The sequence below is a fragment of the Aegilops tauschii genome, chromosome 1 (genome assembly GCF_002575655.3).
Source record: "Aegilops tauschii subsp. strangulata cultivar AL8/78 chromosome 1, Aet v6.0, whole genome shotgun sequence".
Lineage (NCBI taxonomy): Eukaryota > Viridiplantae > Streptophyta > Magnoliopsida > Poales > Poaceae > Aegilops > Aegilops tauschii.
Window position 1 is genome coordinate 430005329 of NC_053035.3, and position 24878 is coordinate 430030206.

A 24878-nucleotide genomic window follows, 5' to 3' on the forward strand; every position below is an offset into this window, starting at 1 on the left:
GGACAACCAAGAGCCTAAGCTTGGGGAGGCCCCGGATGGCATCCCCTCTTTCGTCTTCGTCCATCGGTAACTTTACTTGGAGCTATATTTTTATTCACCACACGATATGTGTTTTGCTTGGAGCGTCATTTTGTTTGCTTGCTGTATGAATAAAGTATCAAGATCTGAAATTCTTAAATGAGAGAAAGTCTTCACATAGCTACATAATTATTTAACTACTCATTGATCTTCACTTATATCTTTTTGGAGTAGTTTGTCATTTACTCGTGTGCTTCACTTATATCCTATGAGTAAATAGTCGAATGATTTGAATGTCATAAATTGTATATGTTTCATATGCCTTTTCCATGGGGAGTAATGACTTCACATATAAGAAGTAGAGGTGGTAAATTTATTGAAGATTAGCAAACATTGTATTGGTCAATTGAACAATTCATGAAAGAATATTGAAGGAAGAGAGATTTCACATATAAATATACTATCTTGGACATCTTCTATGATTGTGAGCCCCATTAATTTTTTTCAAACCTGAGCAAATTAGTTGAACTTGGACAAGGAAGACAACATAATGAGTTATGCTTGGGTATATGTGTATAGAAGTTATATTGTTATGGATCCTCTAACATGTGATGCTTACTATTTAGAATCCTTTGCTAGCCAAAATATCTGTACTAAGCGGGAATACTGCTTGTGCATCCAAACTCCTTGAACCAAGTTTCTTCCATGAGTGTCCACCATATCTTCCTATATGCGGTATTTACCTGCCGTTCCAAGTAAATTTGCATGTGCCAAACTCTAAACCTTCAAATAATAATCTGTTTTGTATGCCCGAATCGCTCATGTAGCGACTAGGGGCTGTGAGTATCTTCCATGCTAGGTGGGTTATTCTCACGATGAGTGGACTCCGCTCATCATTCACGAGAAAATGGCTGGTAACTGGGATGCCCAGTCCTATGATCAAAAGATCAAAAACAAATTCACAAATAATTTAAACAAAACTACCCCAGGAATGTTGATAGTTGGACGGCACCCGTTGTTTCAAACAAGCCGTAGAGTGTGAATGTTGGTGGAGGGGGAGTAAAAACTTTACCTTTCTGCGTGGGAACCGCCTATAATGTATCTAGTATGGAAGATATTGGGAACTCTTGGTCGTTATGTTGACAATGAAAGCATACCTCTCAAAATTATTTTCATCTCTGTTTTTGCTTCGAGCTCTGGCACCTCTGCAAATCCCTGCTTCCCTCTGTGAAGGGCCTATCTTTTACTTTTATGCAAGAGTCAGTAGTATTCCTTCTCATTCCAACCTACTCTTTTGTTGGCAAGCATCATGTGATGGAAAGATCTAAGCATATATGGCCGTTCAAATATATCTGATCATGAATTATTATTGTTGACAATTATCTATATGATAAATAAGTTGGGAGGCGAAACATTAAGCCCCTATCTTTCTCTGTGTTCGATGGATGCTATTTGTTCTAAAAATATGCTTTGAGTGGTAGCAATCATGGAAGACTATATGATAGTTGAGTATGTGAGATTTGCTAAATCAAAGCTCTGACATAGACCCTTCCTGGAAATAAGATGAATTGCAATTGTTTGATGACTAAGAGCACTGTTTGTTAGTTTACAAGAAAGTTTATGATCTATACTTTAACATGTGAATAGTTGTTACTTGATCATGAGAAGTTTTATGAGTTGAGCTACTGTTATGACATATGATGATGCTAGAAAAGGTGATTGAAATTATCATTGATCAAACTTGTGCACCTGCTAGCATTCACACTTCATAAATGATCTCTTTTATCATTTACCTACTCGAGGACGAGCAGGAATTAAGCTTGGGGATGCTGATACGTCTCCAACGTATCTATAATTTATGAAGTATTCATGCTATTATATTATCTGTTTTGGATGTTTATGGGCTTTATTATGCACTTTAATATTATTTTTGGGACTAACCTATTAACCGGAGGCCCGGCTCAAATTGTTGTTTTTTGCCTATTTTAGTGTTTCGCAGAAAAGAAATATCAAACGGAGTCCAAACGGAATGAAACCTTCGGGAGAGTTATTTTTGGAACGGAAGCAATCCAGGAGACTTGGAGTAGACGTCGGGGAAGCTTCGAGGTGGCCACGAGGCAGGGAGGCGCGCCTGCCCCCCTGGGCGCGCCCCCACCCTCGTGGGCCCCTCGTGGCTCCCCTGACCGATTTCTTTCGCCTATATATATACCCATATACCCTAAAAACATCGGGGAGCAGAATAGATCGGGAGTTCCGCCGCCGCAAGCCTCTGTAGCCACCAAAAACCAATCGGGACCCTGTTCCGGCACCCTGCCGGAGAGGGGATCCCTCACTGATGGCCATCTTCATCATCTCGACGCTCTCCATGACGAGGAGGGAGTAGTTCACCCTCGGGGCTGAGGGTATGTACCAGTAGCTATGTGTTTGATCTCTCTCTCGTGTTTTTGAGGTGATACGATCTTGATGTATCGTGAGCTTTGCTATTATAGTTGGATCTTATGATGCTTCTCCCCCTCTACTCTCTTGTAATGGATTGAGTTTTCCCTTTCAAGTTATCTTATCGGATTGAGTCCTTAAGGATTTGAGAACACTTGATGTATGTCTTACATGTGCTTATCTGTGGTGACAATGGGATATCACGTGATCCACTTGATGTATGTTTTGGTGATCAACTTGCGAGTTCCGTGACCTTGTGAGCTTATGCATAGGGGTTGGCACACGTTTTCGTCTTGACTCTCCGGTAGAAACTTTGGGGCACTCTTTGAAGTACTTTGTGTTGGTTTGAATAGATGAATCTAAGACTGTGTGATGCATATCGTATAATCATACCCACGGATACTTGAGGTGACATTGGAGTATCTAGGTGACATTAGGGTTTTGGTTGATTTGTGTCTTAAGGTGTTATTCTAGTACGAACTCTATGTTATATTGAACGGAAAGAATAGCTTCGTGTTATTTTACTACAGACTCTTGAATAGATTGATCAAAAAGGATAACTTTGAGGTGGTTTCGTACCCTAAAATAATCTCTTCGTTTGTTCTCCGCTATTAGTGACTTTGGGGTGACTCTTTGTTGCATGTTGAGGGATAGTTATATGATCCAGTTATGTTATTATTGTTGAGAGAACTTGCACTAGTGAAAGTATGAACCCTAGGCCTTGTTTCCAAGCATTGCAATACCGCTTGTGCTCACTTTTATCATGAGTTACCTTGCTGTTTTTATATTTTCAGATTACAAAAAGCTATATCTACCATCTATATTGCACTTGTATCACCATCTCTTCGCCGAACTAGTGCACCTATACAATTTACCATTGTATTGGGTGTGTTGGGGACACAAGAGACTCTTTGTTAATTGGTTGCAGGGTTGTTTGAGAGAGACCATCTTCATCCTACGCCTCCCACAGTTTGATAAACCTTAGGTCATCCACTTAAGGGAAATTTGCTACTGTCCTACAAACCTCTGCACTAGGAGGCCTAACAACGTCTACAAGAAGAAGGTTGTGTAGTAGACATAAGGGCGTGACGGACCGCTAATATAAACCTAGACAAATCTCGGAAAAAATGGAGTTCGGAGGTCGAGCTTCGAGAGGAGAAAGCTTAACTAGTGTGGCTCAGGCATTTCATTGAACACCTCATGTGCATAGGAGGTGAGCTAGAGCACCCAAATGCCCTCCCCTCGCCGGCCAGCAAAAAACAGAGCACTGTGGAGTGCTCTGCTGCGGCGATGGGGTATATATAGGCAACTCATTTGTCCCAGTTCGTGGCTGGAACTGGGACTAAAGGCCCCCCTTCTGCCCCGGTTCGAGCCACGAACCGGGACCAATGGCTGTGGGCCAGGAGCGAGGCCCATTGGTCCCGGTTCGTGCCTAGAACCGAGACAAATGGGTCCACACGAACCGGAACCAATGCCCACGAGGCCCCGGCCGGCCCCCTGGGCTCACGAACCGGGACGAATGCCCCCATGGGTCCCGGTTCGTGCAGAACCGGGACTAATGGGCTGGCCAGGCCCGAACCAAAGCCCTGTTTTCTACTAGTGGTCATTTAAATTCGAGTAAATAGCATAAAACTACAACAATTCGGGATATGGTTCTAAAAAACCACCAAATTTTTATTTTTCGCTGATACCTACGAAAGTCGTGGTCGGCTGTTTAAAAAAACCCAAATCACTTGTAACTTTACAGTTGATCGTGATTATGACAGTTAGGGCCCGCACGTAAGACAACTGATTGATTGACCTTTTGTTTGACCGTTAATTAACATGTGCGGCCCACGTGCTAGTGCCTCTTCCTCATATTTCAATAAAAAAATCCGCATATAACTTTACAGATATATGTCGTCATTTTTACAGAATAACCCTTGTAAGATTTTTTAAAAAGCAATCGGGTCCCTATATGTTTTTGGAAAAAAGCAATCGGGTCCCTGAGAAGCCCCGCCCGCCCGCCCTGAGCAACAGCACCGGTGGTTCGTCGGCGGCCAGGTCGCGGGCCAGGCCGAAGAAGCCGCGCGGCCAACGCTACTGCAGCTCCTTGCCGGCCCCATGGTGGCAGAGGCGTCCGGCAAACGGGCCAACCCACGCATGAGCCATGCCCAGGATCTTGGACACCGGCGCGGCGGCTCCTGTGCCCGGTGAGGTAGTCGCTGTTGCTGCTCTTTTACTTAGACGACGGCCGCGCGAAAGCTCCTGTTCCTGGCGAGGTTGTAGCCCAGCTCGGGCATGCAGATGGCCTTGCCCAGCCCGACTGCGCTCCTTGCCGGCCGCTGCTGTTGTTGCTTCTTTTCTTGTCGCCCTGCTGCTACTTGCTGCCGGCTGCGCGTCGCTGCTATCCTTGCCCGGCCCTGCTGCTTCTCGTTTCCGGCCGCCGTCGCTGCTCCTCCTTGCCTTGCCGACCCTGCTGCTGCTCCGGTAGCGACGCCCGTGGCTGGAGCAGAGGGAGAGAAGGAAAGATAGATGGAAGAAGAAATAGCTTACACGTGGGTCTCCCATATTATAAGATAACGGTCAAACAAAACTGTCAACAAACGGATTGTTTAGGAGTGGGCCCGGCCTGTCATAAACCGGTTTAAAAAGTTAGCAACGGACGGTTTGAGTTTTTTGAAACAGCCGACCTCGACTTTGGTAGGTATCAGCGAAAATTTAAAATTCAATAGTTTTTGGAACTCTAACCCGAATTGTAGTAGTTTATGCTATTTACTCTTTAAATTCCTATATGGCTTACATTATAGACAACTATCTGGATATCATTGTGGACGTCCTTAGGGGCTCCGTGTGCTGGTGAGAGGGCATCAAAGAACGAAGACACGGGTTGGCCGCTATTGTGGTTTCCCCTTCCCTCTTGGCTCTATCTTCCCGGTCCCCTTCTTGCTGCTATTTCTGCCACCGAATTTATTGGTGATAATCAAGTATTATCTATGCGTGTACGAGGGAGATTCATGACATTTTATACCAGAGCTAGCTCCCATCCACCTTAAATCCCTACCCAAATTGCTCCTGTCGTGGATCTAGAAGCCTCGGGCATTGATGGCGGATCTGGACAACCAGAAGAAGATGCCGGATTTAGCATAGGAGAACACCAACATCGCCACGGCATTGTTCACGATGCAAAAACCGCTTGATAAGATCGAGCCAGCAGTCACGAAGATGGAGCCGGTCCTCGCCTCCGTCGAGCCAACGTTCAGCGACCTTGCCGCATAGCGCCCTGGGGTTGACACGACTATGGGGGAAGCTCCAAACCGACATTGGTAAGATCTAGAAGCGATTGCCCAAGATCGCCATCAACCTGCTGGTCACCGACCAGACGACAACATTGACTACTATAGATCGTGGACATATATTCACCATTGAAGAGTTTGTTCAAATTGTGTCAAAGATGTATGTGTGCGTGTTGTGCTATAGTTGTAGTGATAATTTGGACATCTGTGGCAGGAGTGGTTGGATCGGCCGTGGCGGTCGAGATGCGTCTAATGGCCTTAGTGGGCTCTGTCATCAGTGTACTATATGTCATTTTAGTACATCGCAAGGATTTCTTTAGTAGGCAAGATTATGTTGAACCCCGTTAATAAATCTTGTGTCATGTTGTGATGGTTTATCGTTGTTGACTCCAATGGGCCTCTAATTTCTAATCATGGCTTTGTTACATTGCTTTTTTGCAACATGCAGCGGTTACTTGTTATTAATTTGTGTATGTTTTCTCACGCGGCCGAGTTCCACTATTGAAAATAACTAGTCGGTTGTAATATGATTTAATGAGATTAGGTTGTATGGATCATAATTAATTATATTAGTAAGGATTATTATTTTTATTATTGTAGAGTTGCAAAATGTATTTTTGTGGGAAAAAATATATATTGAATATGAGCTACATAAAAGAAAATGCATTTTTTGTTGCATAGTTGCATGGTGTGGCGGGCCTTTTCCATCCAACTATGCAAAACAAAGTAAACAGGTCAAGTATTTGTATGCGGTGGTAGCCATTTTCCATGCATGGTGGCATGGTTGCCTGTTAATTGGTTAGTGGAGATTATATATTTAATTGATAAAATATGAATTATACGTCACAAAAATTATACCTTGAGAAACCTCTTTTTAATACCAATATTAGCTTTTGTGGCATATACTTGCTATTTTGTTAGTTACATCGTTGATCAAAATTTAATTCATAATACGTCGGTTCAATAACACAGGACAAAGAAAGTAGTTCTTGGAACATGATTAGTCGGATCATTGCCAAAATGCAATGGTGAACAAGGGTGCACATGTACTAGAATTGATTTTTTTTAGTAAAAATGTAAAATATGTCTGGATTTTTTTGCCAACCCTAGGATTATACTCGTGTGTAAAGTTTGACGAAGAAATGATTTTGATGATATTCAGGGTAAGAAAAAATCAACACTACATAAAGTTACTACTTATTCCCTCCATACCGATCTCTCCTCTCGGCCCCCGCGTCGCTCCCGCAGGGGCGACTCGGGCGGCTCAAACCCTAGCTGCCGCCGGGGCTCCCTCCCCCATTCTCCTCTCCCTCGTCGCCGCCGGAGGTGGTCGCCGGAACGCCGCGCGGCCGGTGGGGATGGTGGCGGCGAGGATCTGGTCGCTCTGCCCCTGTGGAGGACCTCGGAGCAGAGGTGGCGACCTCTGGTGGTGGAGCTGCGCCGCCCTCAGCTAGCGGCGCCAGCGGGTGTTGCCCGTCCACCTAGGCCGTGCGGGCGGCGGGGTGACGGCCGACGACGGCTGTGGTGCGCGGTTGCCTCTGTTGGGGAACGTAGCAGAAATTCAAAATTTTCTACGCATTACCAAGATCAATCTATGGAGTAATCTAGCAACGAGGGGAAGGGGGGTGCATCTACATACCCTTGTAGATCGCGATGCGGAAGCGTTGCAAGAACGCGGATGAAGGAGTCGTACTCGTAGCGATTCAGATCGCGGTTGATTCCGATCTAAGCACCGAAGAACGGTGCCTCCGCGTTCAACACACGTGCAGCCCGGTGACGTCTCCCACGCCTTGATCCAGCAAGGAGAGAGGGAGAGGTTGAGGAAGACTCCGTCTAGCAGCAGCACGACGGCGTGGTGGTGGTGGAGGAGCGTGGCAATCCCGCAGGGCTTCGCCAAGCACCGCGGGAGAGGAGGAGGAGGGAGAGGGGTAGGGCTGCGCCGAAAGAGAGGCGTTCTCGTGTCTTGGGCAGCCCCAAACCTCAACTATATATAGGGGGGGAAGGGGCTGCGCCCCCTCTAGGGTTTCCACCCCCAAGGGCTGGCGGCCAGCCCTAGATCCCATCTAAGGGGGGCGGCCAAGGGCAGGAGAGGGGGGCGCCACTAGGGTTGGCCTTAAGGCCCATCTGGACTAGGGTTTGCCCCCTCCCACTCTCCCATGCGCCTTGGGCCTTGGTGGGGGGGGCGCACCAGCCCACCTGGGGCTGGTCCCCTCCCACACTTGGCCCACGCAGCCTTCTGGGGCTGGTGGCCCCACTTGGTGGACCCCTGGGACCCTCCCGGTGGTCCCGGTATATTACCGATAACACCCGAAACCTTTCCGGTGACCAAAACAGGACTTCCCATATATAAATCTTTACCTCCGGACCATTCTGGAACTCCTCGTGACGTCCGGGATCTCATCCGGGACTCCGAACAACATTCGGTAACCACGTACATACTTTCCCTATAACCCTAGCGTCATCGAACCTTAAGTGTGTAGACCCTACGGGTTCGGGAACCATGCAGACATGACCGAGACGTTCTTCGGTCAATAACCAACAGCGGGATCTGGATACCCATGTTGGCTCCCACATGTTCCACGATGATCTCATCGGATGAACCACGATGTCGGGGATTCAATCAATCCCGTATGCAATTCCCGTTGTCTATCGGTATGTTACTTGCCCGAGATTCGATCGTCGGTATCCCGATACCTTGTTCAATCTCGTTACCAGCAAGTCTCTTTACTCGTTCCGTAACTCACATCATCCCGTGATCAACTCTTTGGTCACATTGTGCACATTATGATGATGTCCTACCGAGTGGGCCCAGAGATACCTCTCCGTTTACACGGAGTGACAAATCCCAGTCTCGATTCGTGCCAACCCAACAGACACTTTCGGAGATACCTGTAGTGCACCTTTATAGCCACCCAGTTACGTTGTGACGTTTGGTACACCCAAAGCATTCTTACGGTATCCGGGAGTTGCACAATCTCATGGTCTAAGGAAATGATACTTGACATTAGAAAAGCTCTGAGCAAACGAACTACACGATCTTGTGCTAGGCTTAGGATTGGGTCTTGTCCATCACATCATTCTCCTAATGATGTGATCCCGTTATCAACGACATCCAATGTCCATGGTCAGGAAACCGTAACCATCTATTGATCAACGAGCTAGTCAACTAGAGGCTTACTAGGGACATGGTGTTGTCTATGTATCCACACATGTATCTGAGTTTCCTATCAATACAATTCTAGCATGGATAATAAACGATTATCATGAACAAGGAAATATAATAATAACCAATTTATTATTGCCTCTAGGGCATATTTCCAACAGTCTCCCACTTGCACTAGAGTCAATAATCTAGTCCACATCACCATGTGATTAACACTCATAGGTCACATCACCATGTGACCAACATCCAAAGAGTTTACTAGAGTCAACAATCTAGTTCACATCACTATGTGATTAACACTCAATGAGTTCTGGTTTGATCATGTTATGCTTGTGAGAGAGGTTATTAGTCAACGGGTCTGAACCTTTCAGATCCGTGTGTGCTTTACGAATATCTATGTCATCTTGTGGATGCTACCACGCGCTATTTGTAGCCATTTCAAATAATTGCTCTACTATACGAATCCGGTTTACTACTCAGAGTCATCCGGATTAGTGTCAAAGTTCGCATCGACGTAACCCTTTACGACGAACTCCTTTTCACCTCCATAATCGAGAAAATTCCTTAGTCTACTAGATACTAAGGATAAGTTCGACCGCTGTCATGTGATCCATTCCCGGATCACTATTGTACCCCTTGACCAACTCATGGCAAGGCACACTTCATGTGCGGTACACAGCATAGCATACTGTAGAGCCTACGTCTGAAGCATAGGGGACGACCTTCGTCCTTTCTCTCTCTTCTGTTGTGGTCAGGTCTCGAGTCTTACTCAATACTCACACCTTGTAACACAGCCAAGAACTCCTTCTTTGCCGATCTATTTTGAACTCTTTCAAAATCATGTCAAGGTGTGCGTTCTTTGAAAGTATCATCAGGCGTCTTGATCTATCTCTATAGATCTTGATGCCCAATATGAAAGTAGCTTTATCCAGGTCTTCCTTTGAAAAACTCCTTTCAAACAACCCTTTATGCTTTCCAGAAATTTTACATCATTTCGGATCAACAATATGTCATTCACATATACTTATCATAAATGTTGTAGCGCTCCCACTCACTTTATTGTAAATACAAGTTTCTAACAAACTTTGTATAAACCCAAAAACTTTGATAACTCCATCAAAGCGTATATTCTGACTCCGAGATGCTTGCTCTAATCCATGGAAGGATCGCTGGAGCTAGCATACCTTTTAGCATCCTTAGGATCGACAAAACCTTTCTGATTGTATCACATACAACCTTTCCTTACGAAAACTGGTAAGGAAACTTGCTTTGACATCCATCTGCCAGATTTCATAAATGCAGCTAATGCTAACATGGTTCCGACGGACTTAAGCATCGCTACGGATGAGAAAATCTCATCGTAGTCAACTCCTTGAACTTGTGGAAATACTCTTTGCCACAAGTCGAGCTTCATAGACGGCAACATTACCGTCCATGTCCGTCTTCTTCTCAAAGATCCATTTATCTCGGATTTCATGGCTTCTAACCATTTGTCGGAATATGGGCCCACCATCGCTTCTCCATAGCTCATAGGTTCATCGTTGTCCAACAACATGACTTCCAAGACAGGATCACATACTACTCTGAAGTATTACGCATCCTCGTCGTCCTACGAGGTTTAGTAGTGACTTGATCCGAAGTTTCATGATCACTATCATAAGCTTCCACTTCAATTGGTGTAGGTGCCACAGGAACAACTTCCTGTGCCCTGCTACACACTAGTTGAAGCGACGGTTCAATAACCTTATCAAGTCTCCACCATCCTCCCACTCAATTCTTTCGAGAGAAACTTTTCCTCGAGAAAGGACCCGTTTCTAGAAGCAATTACTTTTGCTTCCAGATCTGAAATAGGAGGTATACCCAACTGTTTTGGGTATTCTATGAAGATGCATTTATCCGCTTTGGGTTCGAGCTTATCAGCCTGAAACTTTTTCACATAAGCTTCGCAACCCCAAACTTTTAAGAAACGACAACGGTGTCGTCTCAACGGAATTGCGTGGTGACCCTTTTAAAGTGAATGCGGTTGTCTCTAATGCCTAACCCATAAACGATAGTGGTAATTCGATAAGAGACATCATGGTATGCACCATATCCAATTGGGTGCAGTTATGATGTTCGGACACACCATCACACTGTGGTGTTCCAGGCGGTATTAATTGTGAAACACTTTCCACAATGTCTTAATTGTGTGCCAAACTCGTAACTCAGATATCTCTATGATCATATCATAGACATTTTATCCTCTTGTCACGACGATCTTCAACTTCACTCTGAAATTACTTGAACCTTTCAATAATTCAGACTTGTGTTTCATCAAGTAAATACACTCAGCATCTACTCAAATCATCTGTGAAGTAAGAACATAACGATATCCACTGCATGCCTCAGCACTCATTGGACTGCATACATCAAAATGTATTACTTCCAATAAGTTGCTCTCTTGTTCCATCTTACTGAAAACGAGGCCTTTCAGTCATCTTGCCCATGTGGTATGATTTGCATGTCTCAAGTGATTCAAAATCAAGTGAGTCCAAACGATCCATCTGCATGGAGTTTCTTCATGCATATATACCAATAGACATGGTTCGCATGTCTCAATCCTTTGAAAAATGAGTGAGTCCAAAGATCCATCTACATGGAGCTTCTTCATGCGTTTTATACCAATATGACTCGTGTGGCAGTGCCACAAGTATGTGGTACTATCATTACTATCTCTTATCTTTTGGCATGAACATGTGTATCACTACGATCGAGATTCATTTTAGGTGCAAGACCATTGAAGGTATTATTCAAATAAACAGAGTAACCATTATTCTCCTTAAATGAATAACCGTATTGTGATAAACATAATCCAATCATGCTCAACGCAAACACCAAATCTCGATGGTAGAGGGAGCATGCGATGCTTGATCACATCAACCTTGGAAACACTTCCAACACACATCGTCATCTCACCTTTAGCTAGTCTCCGTTTATTCCGCAACTTTTATTTCGAGTTACTAACACTTAGCAACCGAACCGGTATCTAATACCCTGGTGCTGCTAGGAGTACTAGTAAAGTACACATTCATATAACGTATATCCAATATACTTCTGTCGACCTTGTCTGCCTTCTCATCTACCAAGTATCTAGGGTAGTACTGCTTCAGTGACCGTTCCCTCATTACAGAAGCACTTAGTCTCGGGTTTGGGTTCAACCTTGGGAATCTTCACTAGAGCAGCAAATGACTTGTTGTTTCATGAAGTATCCCTTTGTCCTTGCCCTTCTAGACTAGTGGTTTTACTAACCATCAACAATTGATGCTCCTTCTTGATTTCTACTCTCGCGGTGTCAAACATCGCGAATAGCTCAAGGATCATCATAACTATCCCTGATATGTTATAGTTCCTCACGAAGCTCTACTAGCTTGGTGGCAGTGACTATGGAGAACTATCACCGTCTCATCTGGGAGATTAACTCCCACTCGATTCAAGCGATTGTGGTACTCAGACAATCTGAGCACATGCTCAACGGTTGAGCTTTTCTCCCTTAGTTTGCAGGCTTAAGAAACTTGTCAGAGGTCTCATACCTCTTGACGTGGGCACTAGTCTGAAATCCCAATTTCAGTTTTCGGAACATCTCATATGTTCTGCGACGTTTCAAAACGTCTTTGGTGCCACAATTCTAAACCGTTAGCATTACACACTGAACTATCACGTAGTCATCGAAACGTGTATGTCAGATGTTTCGCAACATCTACAGACGACGCTGAGGTTCAGCACACCGAGCGGTGCATTAAGGACATAAGCCTTCTGTGCAGCAATGAGGACAATCCTCAGTTTACGGACCCAGTCCGCATAATTGCTACTACCAACTTTCAACTAAATTTTTCTCTAGGAACATATCTTAAACAGTAGAACTAAAGCGTATGACATAATTTGCAAAGACCTTTTGACTATGTTCATGATAATGAAGTTCATCTGATTATTGAACTCCCACTCAGATAGACATCCCTCTAGTCATCTAAGTGATACATGATCCGAGTCAAACTAGGCCGTGTCCGATCATCACGTGAGACGGACTAGTCATCATCGGTGTACATCTCCATGTTGATCGTATCTTCTATACGACTCATGCTCGACCTTTCGGTCTCTTGTGTTCCGAGGCCATGTCTGTACATGCTAGGCTCGTCAAGTCAACCTAAGTGTTTCGCATGTGTTCCGAGGCCATGTCTGTACATGCTAGGCTCGTCAACACCCGTTGTATTCGAACGTTAGAATCTATCACACCCGATCATCACGTGGTGCTTCGAAACAACGAACCTTCGCAACGGTGCACAGTTAGGGGGAACACGTCTCTTGAAATTTTAGTGAGGGATCATCTTACTTACTACCGTCGTTCTAAGCAAATAAGATGCAAAACATGATAAACATCACATGCAATCAAATAGTGACATGATATGGCCAATATCATTTTGCTCCTTTGATCTCCATCTTCGGGGCGTCATGATCATCTTTTGTCACCGGCATGACACCATGATCTCCATCATCATGATCTCCATCATTGTGTCTTCATGAAGTTGTCAGGCCAACGATTACTTCTACTTCTATGGCTAACGCGCTTAGCAATAAAGTAAAGTAATTTACATGGCGTTAATCAATGACACGCAGGTCATACAAAAAATAAAGACAACTCCTATGGCTCATGCCGGTTGTCATACTCATCGACATGCAAGTCGTGATTCCTATTACAAGAACATGATCAATCTCATACATCACATATATCATTCATCACATCCTTTTGGCCATATCACATCACATAGCACATGCTGCAAAAACAAGTTAGACGTCCTCTAATTGTTGTTGCAAGTTTTTACGTGGCTTGTATAGGTTTCTAGCAAGAACGTTTCTTACCTACGTAAAACCACAACGTGATATGCCAATTTCTATTTACCCTTCATAAGGACCCTTTTCATCGAATCCGTTCCGACTAAAGTGGGAGAGACAGACACCCGCTAGCCACCTTATGCAACTAGTGCATGTCAGTCGGTGGAACCTGTCTCACGTAAGCGTACGTGTAAGGTCGGTCCGGGCCGCTTCATCCCACAATGCCGCCGAAACAAGATAAGACTAGTAGCGGCATGAAGAATTGGCAACATCTACGCCCACAACTGCTTTGTGTTCTACTCGTGCATAGAAACTACGCATAGACCTAGCTCTGATACCACTGTTGGGGAACGTAGCAGAAATTCAAAATTTTCTACGCATCACCAAGATCAATCTATGGAGTAATCTAGCAACGAGGGGAAGGGGAGTGCATCTACATACCCTTGTAGATCGCGATGCGGAAGCGTTGCAAGAACGCGGATGAAGGAGTCGTACTCGTAGCGATTCAGATCACGGTTGATTCCGATCTAAGCACTGAAGAACGGTGCCTCCGCGTTCAACACACGTGCAGCCCGGTGTCGTCTCCCACGCCTTGATCCAGGAAGGAGAGAGGGAGAGGTTGAGGAAGACTCCGTCCAGCAGCAGAACGATGGCGTGGTGGTGGTGGAGGAGCGTGGCAATCCCGCAGGGCTTCGCCAAGCACCGCGGGAGAGGAGGAGGAGGGAGAGGGGTAGGGCTGCGCCGAAAGAGAGACGTTCTCGTGTCTTGGGCAGCCCCAAACCTCAACTATATATAGGGGGGAAGGGGCTGCGCCCCCTCTAGGGTTTCCACCCCCAAGGGTTGGCGGCCAGCCCTAGATCCCATCTAAGGGGGGCGGCCAAGGAGAGGAGAAGGGGGGCGCCACTAGGGTGGGCCTGAAGGCCCATCTGGAGTAGGGTTTGCCCCCTCCCACTCTCCCATGCGCCTTGGGCCTTGGTGGGGGGGCGCACCAGCCCACCTGGGGCTGGTCCCCTCCCACACTTGGCCCACGCAGCCTTCTGGGGCTGGTGGCCCCACTTGGTGGACCCCCGGGACCCTCCCGGTGGTCCCGGTATATTACCGATAACACCCGAAACCTTTCCGGTGACCAAAACAGGACTTCCCATATATAAATCTTTACCTCCGGACCATTCCGGAACTCCTCGTGACGTCCGGGATCTCATCCGGGACTCCGAACAACTTTCGGTAACCACGTACATACTTTCCCTATAACCCTAGCGTCATCGAACCTTAAGTGTGTAGACCCTACGGGTTCGGGAACCATGCAGACATGACCGAGACGTTCTCCGGTCAATAACCAACAGCGGGATCTGGATACCCATGTTGGCTCCCACATGTTCCACGATGATCTCATCGGATGAACCACGATGTCGGGGATTCAATCAATCCCATATGCAATTCCCGTTGTCTATCGGTATGTTACTTGCCCGAGATTCGATCGTCGGTATCCCGATACCTTGTTCAATCTCGTTACCGGCAAGTCTCTTTACTCGTTCCGTAACTCACATCATCCCGTGATCAACTCCTTGGTCACATTGTGCACATTATGATGATGTCCTACCGAGTGGGCCCAGAGATACCTCTCCGTTTACACGGAGTGACAAATCCCAGTCTCGATTCGTGCCAACCCAACAGACACTTTCGGAGATACCTGTAGTGCACCTTTATAGCCACCCAGTTACGTTGTGACGTTTGATACACCCAAAGCATTCTTACGGTATCCGGGAGTTGCACAATCTCATGGTCTATGGAAATGATACTTGACATTAGAAAAGCTCTGAGCAATCGAACTACACGATCTTGTGCTAGGCTTAGGATTGGGTCTTGTCCATCACATCATTCTCCTAATGATGTGATCCCGTTATCAACGACATCCAATGTCCATGGTCAGGAAACCGTAACCATCTATTGATCAACGAGCTAGTCAACTAGAGGCTTACTAGGGACATGGTGTTGTCTATGTATCCACACATGTATCTGAGTTTCCTATCAATACAATTCTAGCATGGATAATAAACGATTATCATGAACAAGGAAATATAATAATAACCAATTTATTATTGCCTCTAGGGCATATTTCCAACAACCTCGAGGGCACCTGCATCAGATCTCATGGAGCCTTCCTGTTCATCCTCAAGTCGCCCTCGCCCCAGATCCGTCCTTCGGTGGTCTCCGGGTGCCGTAGCCGTGTCTTATCTTGAGGTGGAGGTGGGAGAAGGGACCGGAGAAATCCGTGGTCGGCTGCCGGCGGCGACGCCCAAGGGCGCCGTCCCCTACATGTAGGTGCTGGTTAATTCCCCCTTTCCCCCCTCCTCTTCCTCCCATATTGCTCGTGTACAGAGTGAAAACCAAAATCCCTCTGGATTGGGCGGCAGCGACGCTGTGGGCGTCGTCACCTTCAAGGAGGTGTCGCCTTTGGTGAGCTTTGGGGGGAAGCGCACTTGTCCTGGTCGAGGGTTGTTGGCAGTGAGGTCGGAAACTTCGTGCTGGCACTGGCGGCGAGGCCGCACAAGTTCTCATCTTTTGTGGATGCCCATGGTTAGCGGTGTTGTCTTCGGCCATTCGGGCAGGGGATAGGGTTCCCCTCCCAGGGTTGTCAGTGCTCGCCAATGGTGGCATGAGCTCGGTTCTTATCTCCGTGAACTTGGTGTCGTCCCCCAGCTCCGTTGCGGATGCTTTCCTTCCTTTACTGCTTGGCCATCAGCAGCCTTGCCGTGTAGTTTGCTTCTCCTCGTGTGCAGCTCTCATGTAGTGCCGATGCTCCCCTTGGCTAAGATCGCTGTTGTTTGGTGGTGGTGTCCTGATGTGGCCTTCCGGTTGGCAATGGCGCCTATTTCAGTTTAGCCCTCGGGTGGGCGTCTCCACCTTTCGACGGATCGGCGCCCTTCGTGCCAGGGCGAGGGGGCAAGGAGCCCCTTTCGGAGGTGAATGAGGTTGACATCAACGACCAGAGCTCATGGAGCTGACAAAGGCGCTCCGCCAGCCACTGGATGATTCTTCCCCAAGCTTTGCTGGTGTCCTGTGTGGTGCTCTGCTCGCTATGGAGGGCTTCTTCTTCTTTTTTTGCGAGAAAAACTTTCAATCTATTCATCTTCAATCATGGTAGTACAACGAACACTAGAAATAATAAAAATTGCATCCAGATCCGTAGACCACCTAGCGACGACTACAAGCACTGAAGCGAGCCGAAGGCGCGCCGCTGTCATCTAGGGCCGGCCCACAGATTTGCGGGGCCCTGGGGCAAGACATCAACAAGGGGCCCTTGTTGATTCGAAAGCTAAAAATATTTTCTATTTAAAAAGAAAAGTAAATTTCTGGTGCATAGCATAGACGATGATCTTTGGACTTTAGAATTGACAGTACAATTTATTTATTGACAAGGAGAACTACACCATGATAGTAATGAAATAATGTAATTCCACATAAACTCGCTTTACTAAATATTAACAACGCAGAATTCATTTTGTCTAGAATTATGTCTAGAATTACTATCTCAACTAAAATATCCCTAGCCTTATCAATCATATTGTCATAGTTTGGAGGATCCAAAATATCAATAGTGCATGATTGTTGTTCATCGACTTCCGGTGTTTCTAAATTTGGTTAGTGACTTAGGTTTTCAACTTTTCATGTTGGCTGAAATTATTATCACCATCGTTCATATCATCATTAGTACCATCTGTATTATCAGTAAGTTGCTCTTCAACACTTACTATGGCCAGTTCCAGGGGGTCTCTAGAAGAATTACTAGTTCTGAAAAATTTGTCAATTGGTCCTTTTGGGGTTTCTACCCATTCATCTTTGAGTTGCCTTTTACTGTTCTTTTTTACAAGATAAACACTTTATAGACGACATGACACTAACAAGAACAGCTAGCATAAATGATTAATATAGGAAACAAACGCACCTAAATATGGATTGATGTGGATCTAGATTGCCAGATCCGCAGGTTGCAGTATTTAGCAAGAACGAGAAGACGACACCAAGAACTGAATAATTCCCCCCATTCTGCAGTTCTCCTAATCTCCTGACTCCCGAGGACTCTCTCACACTTAGATCCAGTGAATATCAGAAGAACACCTGTGCAGGTAGATGTGGACTCCTCAGAGCAGGACAATAGAGCTATTTAATTGAGGAGGGACGCGATTACGGGAAGGAAGAAAAGAAGAACACCTACCGTCTCCATGTTCCCAACATCTAATTGATGGGGAACGAAGAACATTGAGAAGGGAAGGAGAGCTGATATGGGAACGGATTTTCGTCTTTAATCTCCATTAAGGGCCAGCGGCGACCTTGGAATCGGAAACGCATGGGAGCGGCGGCGCTGTTATGGGAGTCGGGATTTTGCGATCTGGAGAAATCGAGGAGAAAGATTGACGATGGGTTTGCCCCAACGCCACGACCGAATGGGCCCTCTGTTTTCTCGATAAATTTCTTGGGCTTCTTACGAGCTATGAAGGAATACTACCACGGTTGGGGCCCATGCCTTCCGGGGGCCCAGGGCGGGCGCCCCGTTTGCCCGGCCTATGGGCCGGGCTTGCTATCATCGCCCCTTCCTCGCCGGAGTCGGGCAAACATTGTTGTAGTAGACAGTCGGGAAGTCGTCGTGCTAAGGCCGCATGGAACCAATGCACCAGAACAGCAACCGCCACAGACAAAGAGTGTAGATCAAAAGAATCCAACCTGAAGACACACGAACGAAGACGAATCCACCAAAGACAGATCCGCCGGAGACGCACCTCCACATGCCCACCGATGATGCTAGACGCATCACCGGAACGGGGGCTAGGCGGGGAGACCTTTATTCCATCTTCAGGGAGCCGCCGCCGTCTCGCCTCCTGAGCAGGACACAAACCCTAACAAAGCTCAAAAACAGATCTAAAAAAGAAGCCCTCCCACCGGCAAGGGCCGAGATCCACTCCGCCTCCATGGCCCTAAGGCCACCGGAGACGGGACAGACCGGCATCGGCGCCGGCGGGAGGCAGAGAATCTTAGTTTGTTCTAGCTGTATTAGTGCTTCAGTTTTCATATCCTGGCTAGTAGTTTGTGGTAGCCTGTTAGCTATTTACACATCACCTTGTATCGTCTCGCTGTTTCTTTTCCTTTTACTTTGCTGCTCGTTGCAATCCTGGCCGGTTGATGGCTTTGTTAATTCAAAGCCGGGCTTTTCTTTAGCCTTCGTTTTTAAAAAAACTCCCTCCATACCGTAATCTAAGACGTTCTCTGTTGGCGCCGAGCCCTATCTTGCACTTTGCGCCGGTGCCCAGCTCTCTCTCTCTCTTACGAACGAACGAAGGTGGAAGAAAGAGAAGACATAGGACACGGTCGTTGTTTTCCCGCGCACAAATGCCATTGCCGCACATACGGCCTATTCCGGCGCACGACCATGGCTCGGCAACAAACCAACACCAGATACACACGCGAGACCTACTGGAGACTACAACTCTCCTAGCTTCTCTCCGGACACGCACGCACTAACCATTGAAGACTACGTCTCTTTTTTTGGCTACCGCACCTCTGTACACAGCACCACGACGGTGTAAATAGCAGTACAGAGGACTCACGTACCCACAAGCTGGACACCGTGCTTGGGCACTAACCAACTAACTGATTCCTAGCTACATGCATGCCCACGAACCAGCCCTTGCGCAATCAACAACCACGCATGCAGCCAACAAACAGCCCACGATCCGGCTGCTTCGCCCCTCCTCGGCCGCACCACGCTCCAGGGCTCCAGGCCACACATCCAAGTTTTCCATGTCAAGATTATCTCTAACAATTTCTCCCGTAATCTTGACACTGGCTCGCCGTCGACCGTCGTCTTGTACTCGTTGCCGGCGGCCCCTCGCATGCGACGACGTGTGCCACGCCATCCGGCCTCCGCACCGTGGCCACCGCGGTGCACTTGCTGTCGACGTTCCTCGGAGGCTGCGCCACGGCCGCAGCAACATCCACACCAACGTGCAGCGCTGCTACCACCGTGCCGTGCCGCGCCTTCGCGAAATCCGTGCCACCACGCAGCCATCGGCGAGCGCCATCGCCGCCGGACTTGCCGCGCATCGCCGTCGCATTGCGCTAGCAGCGCGGCCTCCACGTCCGGCGTGCTCACCATGGACTCACCGCGTGCCGCCACCGCGTCCGTCATGACCCTGAATCTTGCGGCTCATGATACCAATTGTTGGCGCCAAGCCCTACCTTGCTTTTTGCGCCAGTGCCCAGCTCCCTCTCGCTGGGTATTGGATGATTTGCCCCACTTTACAAGGGGTTTGATGATTTGCCTTTTGATTGTCTCGATAACAGTGGCCCCGGGCCTCACCCGACAGCCTCTGGGGGGGGCAAATTATCAAATGGAGAAATAAAGTGGGCCAAAAGATCGAATTTCTCCCCTCTCGCTCTCTCTCTCGCATGAACGAAGGTGGAAGAAAGAGGAGACATAGGACACGGTTGTGGTTTTCCGGCGCACAAACGCCATTGCCGCACATACGGCATATTCCGGCGCACGAACATCATGGCTCGGCAACAAACCGAGACCAGATACACACGGGAGACCTACTGGAGACTACAATTCTTCTAGCTTCTCTCCGGACACGCACGCACTAACCATTGGAGACTACATCTCTTCTTCTTTTTTTTGAAACTTACTACATCTCTTCTTTTTGAAACAAGGCAAAAGATTTGCCATTTTATTGATTAAGAAGAAGGTTTAGACAGGCCACGAAGTGGCTAGAAATAAAATCGATTCTCGCGGCATTACAACACTCAAATGCTTGACGCCCGCCAACGCCCAAATCTGACAACTCCTCTTCTGGCCACTGCACCTCTCTACACAGCACCACAACGGTGTAAATAGCAGTACAGAGGACTCATGTACCCACAAGCTGGACACCGTGCTTGGGCACTAACCAACTAACTGATTTCTAGCTACATGCATGCCCACGAACCAGCCCTTGCGCAATCAACAACCATGCATGCAGCCAACAAACAGCACACGATCCGTCTACTTCGCCCCTGCCCGGCCGCACCACGCGCCAGGCCACACACACGAGTCTTTCATGTCAACATTATCTCTAACATCATGAAATATGTTAGTTGGGAGAACATGAGCGTTCTCAGAGCTTAGCCACTGTCGGCCGTCGAATCAATTTTTTGATGCGATTTTGACCGTCAGATCTCCCTCCCGGACGATCTGGGTTGCCGGATCAAAAACGGACACTGTTACAATCAATAGTTCCCTCTCGTTTGTGCCACCGCGGGTTAATTCAGTGCCCCGTTGAGGGTATTTTGGTCATTTCGCGCACAGGGTATAAAAGGGGCGGCTCCCGTGGAGATAACCCTAGCCGGCTCACTCCCACGCTTGCGCACCGCCGCCTGCTCCCCACGCCGCCGCCGCCGCCTGCTCGCCTGCTCCCCACTCCGCCGCCGCCGCCTCCACTCGCCCTCGCCGCCGCCTCCGTTCTCCCTCGCCACCGCCTCCGCTCGCCCTCGCGTCGTCGCATCTTCTCCTCCTCCCCGCCCTCTCGGTGCTTGGACCAGGCAAGCGCGAGCGCGAGCAGCTAGAGAGGAATGGCCACGGGCCTCTCCCTCAAAGGCGCAGGCGCCGGCGGCTCCCTACTCTCCAGCCCCCTGCCTCGTGGGGCCCATGGCCCTCTCCCTCCGCGGCGCCGGCGCAGGCGGCTCCCTCCTCCGCAGGCTCTCTGCCTCGTGGGGCCTGTCGGCCTCGCGCGTGGATGAGTCGTCGCCGGCGCCTCCTTCAACTAGATCCTGCGCGCCAAGAACCGTTGCCGCCTCCTGCAAGGACGACCCAGACGTCGTCGCCCAGGTCCCTCCTCCCTCCTCCCAAACTTCTCCTCCACTCCATGATGTGCTTCAATCCCTCGACATTAGTAAATTTCTGTGTTTTTAGTTGATTATTGTTTCGCCTCCATTTATTTTTGATAGATGAGGACATGTTAGTGATGGATGTCGGGATGGTGGTGTACCCATACTTTCATGAACTTTTGTGTGATTAGTAGTTTGGAAAAGATGAATCACATGAATGATTGCTGGAAGTATATTGTCTGATGCTATATTGGTGATGTGGGTGAGCTGATTTGGACCTTTTCATCTTTGTCTGTGCAGAAGTGGGGCCTTTGAAGGATTTGAATGGAGCATATGTATGCATGCTACGGTTCATCTCAGGAGTGCGAATCTTCAGCATCTGTCTCCTGTCGCTTCTGGGAAGATGCTTTTAATTGTTTTATTATCGACGATATCAATTTGGTAGCAGCCTTTGAGTGGTGGTAAGATTTTGTGCATAGTAATACTTTCAGCACTTGCATATCCTTGGTTCCTTGCTTGGCGTGGGATATAAGAACTTCTTGTTTTATGTTCTTTGGATGCACAAGCAGCAGAAGTCCGTCGGATCTCCCTCCCGGACGATCTGGGCCGCCGGATCAAAAAGGGACACTTCTACAATGAATAGTTACCTCTCGTTTGTGCCACCGCGGGTTAATTTTGTGCCCCGTTGAGGGTATTTTGGTCATTTTGCGCACAGGGGTATAAAAGTTGTGGCTCCCATGGAGATAACCCTAGCCGGCTCACTCCCACGCTCGCGCGCTGCCGCCTGCTCCCCACGCCGCCGCCGCCGCCTGCTCGCCTGCTCCCCACGCCGCCGCCGCCTCCGCTCGCCCTCGCCTCCGCCTCCGCTCGCCCTCGCCGCCGCCTCCGCTCGCCCTCGCCGCCGCCTCTGCTCGCCCTCGCGCCGTCGCATCTTCTCCTCCTCCCCGCCCTCTCGGTGCTCCTACCAGGCAAGCGCGAGCGCGAGTAGCCAGAGAGGAATGGCCACGGGCTTCTCCCTCAGCGGCGCCGGCGCCGGCGGCTCCCTACTCTACAGGCCCCTGCCTCATGGGTCCCATGGCCCTCTCCCTCCGCGGCGCCGGCGCCGGCGGCTCCCTCCTCCGCAGGCTCTCTGCCTCGTGGGTCCTGGCGGCCTCGCGCGCGGACGACTCGTCGCCGGCGCCTCCTTCAACTAGATCCTGCGCGCCAAGAACCGTTGCCGCCTCCTGCAAGGACGACCCAGACGCCGTCGCCCAGGTCCCTCCTCCCTCCTCCCAAACTTCTCCTCCACTCCATGATGTGCTTCAATCCCTCTACATTAGTAAATTTCTGTGTTTTTAGTTGATTATTGTTTCGCCTCCATTTATTTTTTGATAGATGAGGACATGTTAGTGATGGATGTCGGGATGGTGGTGTACCCATACTTTCATGAACTTTTGTGTGATTAGTGGTTTGGAAAAGATGAATCACATGAATGATTGCTGGAAGTATATTGTCTGATGCTATATTGGTGATGTGGGTGAGCTGATTTGGACCTTTTCATCTTGGTCTGTGCAGAATTGGAGCCTTTGAAGGATTTGAATGGAGCATATGTATGCATGCTACGGTTCATCTTAGGTGAGTGCGAATCTTCAGCATCTATCTCATGTCTCTTCCGGAAAGATGCTTTTAATTGTTTTATTACCGACGATATCAATTTGGTAGCAGCCTTTGAGTGGTGGCAAGATTATGTGCATAGTAATACTTTCAGCACTTGCATATCCTTGGTTCCTTGCTTGGCGTGGGATATAAGAACTTCTTGTTTTATGTTCTTTGGATGCACAAGCAGCAGAAGTCCGTCGGATCTCCCTCCCAGATGATCTAGGCCGCCGGATCGAAAACGGACACTGCTACAATGAATAGTTCCCTCTCGTTTGTGCCACCGAAGGTTAATTCATTGCCCCGTTGAGGGTATTTTGGTCATTTCGTGCACAAGGGTATAAAAGGGGCGGCTCCCGTGGAGATAACCCTAGCCGGCTCACTCCCACGCTCGCGCGCCGCCGCCTACTCCCCACGCCGCCGCCGCCGCCTGCTCGCCTGCTCCCCACGCCGCCGCCGCCGCCTCCGCTCGCCCTTGCCACCGCCTCCGCTCTCCCTCGCCGCCGCCTCCGCTCGCCCTCGCGCCGTCGCATCTTCTCCTCCTCCCCGCCCTCTCGGTGCTCCTACCAGGCAAGCGCGAGCGCGAGCAGCCAGAGAGGAAATGGCCACGGGCCTCTCCCTCAGCGGCGCCCGCGCCGGCGGCTCCCTACTCTGCAGGCCCCTGCCTCGTGGGGCTCATGGCCCTCTCCCTCCACGGCGCCGGCGCCGGCGTCTCCCTCCTCCGCGGGCTCTCTGCCTCATGGGGCCTGGCGGCCTCGCGCGCGGACGACTCGTCGCCGGCGCCTCCTTCAACTAGATCCTGCGCGCCAAGAACCGTTGCCGCCTCCTTCAAGGGCGACCCAGACGTCGTCGCCCAGGTCCCTCCTCCCTCCTCCCAAACTTCTTCTCCACTCCATGCTATGGTTCAATCCCTCGACATTAGTAAATTTTTGTGTATTGAGTTGATTATTGTTTCGCCTCCATTTAGTTTTGATAGATGAGGACATGTTAGTGATGGATGTCAAGATGGTGGTGTTCCCATACTTTCATGAACTTTTGTGTGATTAGTGGTTTGGAAAAGATGAATCACATGAATGATTGCTGGAAGTTTATTGTCTGATGCTATATTGGTGATGTGGGTGAGCTGATTTGGACCTTTTCATCTTGGTCTGTGCAGAATTGGAGCCTTTGAAGGATTTGAATGGAGCATATGTATGCATGCTACGGTTCATCTTAGGTGAGTGCGAATCTTCAGCATCTGTCTCATGTCGCTTCTGGGAAGATGCTTTTAATTGTTTTATTATCGACAATATCAATTTGGTAGCAGCCTTTGAGTGGTGGCAAGATTATGTGCATAGTAATACTTTCAGCACTTGCATATCCTTGGTTCCTTGCTTGGCGTGGGATATAAGAACTTCTTGTTTTATGTTCTTTGGATGCACAAGCAGCAGAAGTCAAACTTACCATTTCTAACTTTTGTTTGTGTTGGGTGCTTTCTAGCTTTTTATGTGTGAGTGGGCTAATTTTAGGTTATATTTTGTGGGTGGCAGGATTTTGGCTGTGAGTTGTTTGTATGTAGATCTGTTGGTTGTGGTTGCCTCCCGGTGTCCGTTGCCATTCCATTCATACTCGAGAGAGATAATGCACAA

The 24878-nt window shown here is 48.3% G+C and overlaps 1 long non-coding RNA gene across 1 annotated transcript; it reads left to right on the forward strand.

The window, feature by feature from the left end:
• The first annotated feature begins 22825 nt into the window (after nt 1–22825).
• Nucleotides 22826–24582, forward strand: LOC120968391 (uncharacterized). The gene is made up of 3 exons (XR_005762834.3): nt 22826–22869; nt 23170–23229; nt 24407–24582. It is a non-coding gene; the product is annotated as an uncharacterized lncRNA (long non-coding RNA).
• Nucleotides 24583–24878: the final 296 nt, after the last annotated feature.